The sequence below is a fragment of the Populus euphratica genome, unplaced genomic scaffold (genome assembly GCF_000495115.2).
Source record: "Populus euphratica unplaced genomic scaffold, PopEup_1.0 scaffold2228.1, whole genome shotgun sequence".
Taxonomy (NCBI): Eukaryota; Viridiplantae; Streptophyta; class Magnoliopsida; order Malpighiales; family Salicaceae; genus Populus; species Populus euphratica.
Window position 1 is genome coordinate 9,900 of NW_011502026.1, and position 6,800 is coordinate 16,699.

The 6,800-nt window shown below is 26.8% G+C and overlaps 1 protein-coding gene, 1 long non-coding RNA gene and 1 other non-coding gene across 3 annotated transcripts in view; all 3 read left to right on the forward strand.

The window, feature by feature from the left end:
- The window catches only part of LOC105118755 (60S ribosomal protein L11-like), a 12,295-nt gene that overhangs the window by 4,637 nt on the left and 858 nt on the right, over positions 1–6,800 (forward strand). The gene's annotated exons all lie outside the window — the stretch shown is intronic.
- Positions 6,360–6,432, forward strand: TRNAE-CUC (transfer RNA glutamic acid (anticodon CUC)). Its single transcript has one exon. It is a non-coding gene; the product is annotated as a tRNA-Glu (tRNA).
- LOC105118754 (uncharacterized) lies at positions 6,517–6,756 on the forward strand. The gene is made up of 2 exons (XR_841018.1): positions 6,517–6,585; positions 6,678–6,756. It is a non-coding gene; the product is annotated as an uncharacterized LOC105118754 (long non-coding RNA).

The following is a 6,800-nucleotide window of genomic DNA, read 5'->3' on the forward strand; positions in this document are numbered from 1 at the left end:
ATCTTTGTTTTTTTTTTTTATGAACTTGCTTAGTTGAATTATTTCTTGTTTATATTTTATAGTTTTAATATTTTTTTCTTAAACTTTGGTTTATTTAAAAATTATGTTTGCTTTATATATATATATATATATATATATATATATATATATACACTTCTTAAGAAGCCAAATTTGATTATATAAATATTTTGGCTTTTTTTTCCATAAAAAAATATTTATTATGACTTTAACTTGAGAATTGGTTGTTCAAATCAATATCGTTTCAATAAGTACTACTTTGATAATAAGAATTTTACCATCATCTTTTATAGTGCATAGTGAGAAACCTAAAAAGTTCAATGAATTAAACTTCAAGATATGACATCATAAAATATTAGTTATGTGACAACCTTGAGCTTGACAAAGTTTTCATCTAAAAATATGTTAAACTTATCAAATAATGAATTCAGTTCCACTATTGAATTGATTTGGAATTCATGGAATCATAGTGATTTCATGTGTAAGGACCACATCTTGAATAGATTGAAAACAACTATAATATAATGTGTATAGTTCAATTAAGAGTGCAAAGACACTTTAAAGAGATTTAGCTATAAAGTTCAAAGTTGAAGTTGCCAGTATGGATAATTTCATAGTTGATAAATTTTTAAATTTTAATATGGTTAACTCAAGATTCATTATGAGTCAAGTTCAATAGTTTCAATTTAGCTTGTGCAGTATTTATGCAAGAGATATATTTTTAAATGAATCTTTTCAAATGACTATAATTATTAGAATATTGCCACCATCTTGGAAAGAATTCAACTACCTTAAGCATAAAAACAAGGTAATGGAAGTTGTAAACCTCATTTTAAGGATAAGGGTAGAAGATGACAATAAATTATCCGAAAAAAGAGTTAACTCTTTTGATATAGCCCCAAAAGCAATGCTTGATGAGAAAATAAAACGTATTGATTACAAATATTTTATCTGCAACAATATAAGATGTCTAGTTAAGGGTTATCGATATAAAGCTCTTCAAAGTAATCCAATAAAGAGAATGACTGTTGAAACTAATATCAATGAGGTTAATTACCTTATTGATAGAGTTTTAAAAATGAATAAATTACACTTGTACATAAGGAATTTATTAATATCAAAGGTACTAAATGTTAGGAAGGTTATTCGAAAGATGACTTTTAAAAAACTTTTAACCCTCAATAATACGTTTCATATGGTTGATGTTAGGATGCACTTAATGTTTGGCTTATTATTGAGCAAAAATAATTTTAAGTTTGTCTTTGAGAGTATCAAATTTATACTATCTACAAATAGAAAGTATGTGAGAAAAGAATATCTTATTGATGTCATTTTCAAAATGAATGTAATAATCATTGTAAATATGAAAGAAAAGAAAGAAAATAACAATATTTTTTTCCTTACTCGCTTAAGTCATGACATGTGGCATGACAAGTTAGGGCATGCGAATTATAATTATATATAAAAGTTAATAAATTTTGATTTATTATTAAATATGATTTTTTATATAAAAAATAAATCATAAGTGTGAGATTCATGTTGAATCATAATTCACAAAAACTTCTTTTCATTTATTTAAAAATAATAGTGAACCTATATGTTTATTCTTTCAGATATTAGTGATTTAAAGTCTACATAAACTAGAGGTGAGAAAAAGTATTATGTTACTTTTATAGATGATTGCATAAGGTATTGTTATACCTATTTGTTTATAAGCAAAGATGATGAGGCTATTTAAATGTTTAAACATTATAAGAATAAAGTAAAAAATCAACTTAATAAGAAAATAAAGGTAATAAAAAGTGATAAAGGTGAAGAATATAAAAGACCATTTAGTGAATCATGTTTCTAAAATAGTATTATCGATCAAATTACCTCTTCTTAACTAAATAACATTATGAAATGTAAGAACCAAATATTAAAAAAAAAATGAATTCTATATTGATAAGTTTTGAGCATCTCGAAACTTATTGGGAGAGGTAATTTTACCTACCAATTTATACTTAACAAAGTACCATATAAAAAGTTGAAAAAAGATATGTGTCTAACAAAGATAGTGGTATCTTATCCTAGAAAATGACATATGAATTGTGTATTTATCATATATGTTTATATTAGTAGTGCATGTTGATTTATTGTACACAAATCAAGTATGAAGAATATTCATCTTAATATTATTATGGATTGAGAAAAGTTATATTATTTGAAGATGTATTTTCATTTAAAAAAACATATTAAAATAGTTTATATAAAAAAATAATTGAGGCGAGTCCAAGTAATCATCCTTAATCAAAAGATGATGAAGTTGAGTCGATGAAGAGTAAAAAGAAAAAAAAAAACAACCAAATATTTGGTCATGACTTTCTATCATACTTGTTAGAGAATGAATCTTAGACATATTTCAAAATAACAATATCTCTTAAAGCTTTATATTGAAAGTAGACAATCAATAATGAAATAAAATCTATTATAAATAATCAATCATACATGGAAACTAGTATATCTTCCCTACAAAAGAAAATCATTAGGCCAAAAATGAATCTTTAAAAGGAAGATGAAATATAATGTTACTAATAACAAATATAAAATTAAATTTGTTATAAAATGATTTAGACAACAAGAAGGTGTAAATTATTTTGATACATATTTATCTATATCAAAAATAATTTTCATACAACATTAATAGTCATAATAGCTATTAAAAAACTTCAAATACAACAAATATATGTAAAAACAACTTTATTAAAAGGTGATCTAGATGAAGAGGTCTATGTGGAACGACTTGAGGGGTTTGTTGTTAATGGATAAGAAAAAAAAAGTCATAGTGAAAGTGATTCTTCATAGAGTAATTGTCACTGTTTATGGACCTGAACCTGGGTCATCTATCTATGACCAGAATGAAGCTTGGGTGAAACCAAGTGGCGACCTGACTGATGTTGAAGAATCAGCAGATAAGTTGTGGTTAGGGGTGAAATGCCACTTGAATCCATAATTAGTTGGTTCTTCCTAAAATGCGTTGAGGCGCAGCAGTTGACGGGACATCTAAGGATAAGAAATTATTTCGGTACAGGCCACGAGAGTGGTTAGGCAAACTCTAAATACTAGATATGACCTCAAAATAACTGGGGTTAAGGTTGGCTAGTGAGACGATGAGGGATAAGCTTATTCGTCGAGAGGGAAATAACTCAGATCACTAGCTAAGGCCTTTGTAAGTTTGTCAAATCATTATATGATTTGAAACAAGCTCCTAAACAATTACATGAACTTAACAAGGTTATGTTTTCAAATGAGTTTAAAATCAAGAAAAGTTAATAACTATGTTTATGTGTAAAACATGGGTAGAGGTTTTGTCATTGTATGTCTCTAAATTAATGATCTGCTAATTTTAAAAAACAATAATCATATGATCAAGTCTATTAAAAAATCTTAATTAACAAGTTTGACATGAAAAACTTTAGTGTTTTAAATATCCTTACTAAAAATAAAAATTTATAAGACATATGATGGATCAGTATTGTTCCAATCTTATTATATTAAGAAAATTTTGGATAAATTTTCTAAAGGTGATAATAACAGTGTCAAAAAAATAATTGATATAAGAGTATATATGTTCAAAAATAGAGGTAAGAGAATGAGTCAATTAGAATTTTCTTGAATAAGTAAAAGCTTAATGTATGTTATGAACTACATGAGACCCAATATTACTTCCTCAATTAGCAAACTAACTAGATTTACTTTTAAAACAAGGATGAGTCATTGGATAACAATAAAAAGTATATTGAAATATTTGAGGTACACATTGGATTATGAACTATATTATATTAGTTACCCAATGATACTAAAAGGGTATAATAATGCTAATTGGATATTTGATATTAAAGATTTGAAATCCACTAGTGAATATATCTTTACTCTTGATGTAATAGCTATGTCATAAAAATTCTTTAATTAAACGTGAATCATAAGATCCATGATGGAATCAAAGTTTATTGTTTTGATAAAGCTTAAAAGAAAGTTAAGTAGCTTAAAAGTTTTTAAGAGAATATTTCATATTAGCTAAAATTAGTGCCAATAATTTATGTTCATTACAACAATTAGTTTGCAAGTGAAAAGGCACAAAGTAGTATGTATAACGGTAAGTCTAAGAAAAATATACATCACTGACACAATATCATTAAACATTTTCTCTTAAATAGAATTATTTCCTTTGACTATATAAAGTCCAAAAAAAATATTATGAATCTGCTAACTAAAGGCTTATCAAGAGAGATTGTATATAATTTATTGGGGGAGGGATAGGCTTAAAGCCTTTAAAGATGAAATAATATAATGATGGTAACTATACCTAGTTGATTGAAGATCTCAAGATCTATGTTTAAATAAAAAACTAAGTTATATAACATTTTTAGTAGCATCTAAAAATTATTATATTCTACATATTCCTATTATGAAAGTGGTGTTAGTCGTAGTGTGATAAAAGAAGAGTTATGGTCTTAATGATTTTTATATTTTGGTATACCAAATGGAATATGAAAGAATTCTCTTAATGAAATATGACTTATATGAGTAGAAAATGTGGTTCTTTCCTTAAGAATTTTAAAAATACTAAATTCTTTAAAGTATTATGAAATCAAGAATTGTTCAAATCAAAATAAACACAATTATAAGAGCATAAAGAAACTCTAGGTAAGGAATTATACGAGTATTATTATCTTGATTTACACAAAAAACTAAATATTTTAAGACATCACATTCACTATTTAGTGAGTAAATACAATATTATTTCACTAATAAAAGTTTAAATCCAAAAGCTACTTTTATTTATGTAATGATTTACCAAATCAATATCTTTTTATGAATCTTTAGAGTCTTTATACCATCAAATAATTTTTGTTCATGTGAAGGATTGGTGGAATTGGTTTTTAATATGTAGTGAGTTTTTTAATATCAGATTATATGTGAGGTCCACTTACTTTTAAGGTTAAAATCAAATTAGATTATGTGATCCAATATGGTTACTTTAACATGGAATATTAATATTATTGCAAGTGTGTGGCGTTGCGACAATTATCTTTCTGAATTAGGATTTTATAGTGTGGAAAGAACATGAAATTATTATCTTTTTATGATTTAAAAGGTTTGGAGTCGCCACCTAATATTTTAATTATTAGAAACCCTAACTGATCTTTAGAATTCGAATAAGAGAACTAATTGTGTATATTAAAAACAATATCACCTCTAGTACACCTCATCTAAGCTAATTTATATTGTTTATTTGTCTAATTATTACAAAGACTTTCTTGTATTTTTTTTATTAGTTTATTTATTGGTCAAAACATATTCATTCCAGTAAAGTGGATCATGGCTTTGTAAATCAAACATAATCATTCTAAAATCAAAATAATCTTTCACAAAATTTATTGTAATAATAAACTTGCATAGCTTAAATATTCACTCACAATCACATTTAAATTAATAAACTGCATCAAGCAAGAGTGTCTGATTACATTGCTTAGGGTGACACACTAATTGAATAGCAACTATATATGAATTTAACACTAATTAAAAAATCAAAGTTATGTGAACATTAACTCTGATTTTTTAATTTTAGATTTTTTTATAAAACTAAAATAACAGGTTTCACTCTCCAATAAGGGTTTAAAATTTATCAATTGAACATAAAAAATATAAGTATTTAGGGTTGTTGAAAGATTCCCATTTTCAATTTTAAACAATTAATTTGTTAAGTTTTTTGATAAATCAAGAAAATAAAACATATATTCTAATGATTTAACGATAACAAAATGCATTACCTGTAAATCTTGAAATCTCACTTCAAGAAAAGAATGAAAGCATGCATTTTGTTGTTAAGTTACAGAAAACAAATCAATGTCAACACCATAACACGAGAAGAGAATATAATGAAGAAACCAAATTTATGTTTGCTTTTGTCTTACACCATGAATTTGTTTTTGGGTATTTCTTCTATATTTGTGTTTAATGAGATAGAAGAGAAGGTGAGCTCGATGAATCCATAAATATTAGTTTAATATTTTTATTCTTTTTATTAGCACAAAACTTCGTGGATGAATCAATCAAAACTAGTTTAGTATTTTTTTATTTGTATTTTAGTTCAATGTTATCAAAATAAAGCTTTTTTTTCCTTGAGTTTTTCTTCATTTGTCTTCTTGTATTAATTCAAATTATTTAGTTTTAAATTAATCATGCCGTAACATAAAAAGAAATTTCATATTTGTTCTTGCGCGATGGTAAGCCTTCAATGGGTGATGCCAAGGTGTTAACACAATATAGTTTTTCATATGAGATTAACATTACCCAAATCCGTTGTAGTCTAGTTGGTCAGGATACTCGGCTCTCACCCGAGAGACCCGGGTTCAAATCCCGGCAACGGAAATTTACTTTATTTTTTCCTGGCTAATACAAGGCCAGTATCGTAATTTAGCATTCTAACCCTAGTTACATCCTATATAAAATGAAGACTAGATTGTTTTCCTTCTCCAGTCCCTCCCGCCTCCCGCCTCCCGCAGCCCGCAGCCCGCAGCAATGGTCTTTCTCATCTCTTCTTCTCGTTATTTCCATTTCTACATCATTGTTGTTATTGCTGCTTAGTGTTGTTGTTTTTGTTGTGCTTAAATCAGGCTTCAGAGAAGAAACTATCGAACCCAATGAGAGAGATCAAGGTCCAGAAGTTGGTCCTCAACATCTCTGTCGGGGAGAGTGGTGATCGCCTCACCCGTGCCGCCAAGGTTTTTTCCTTTTCT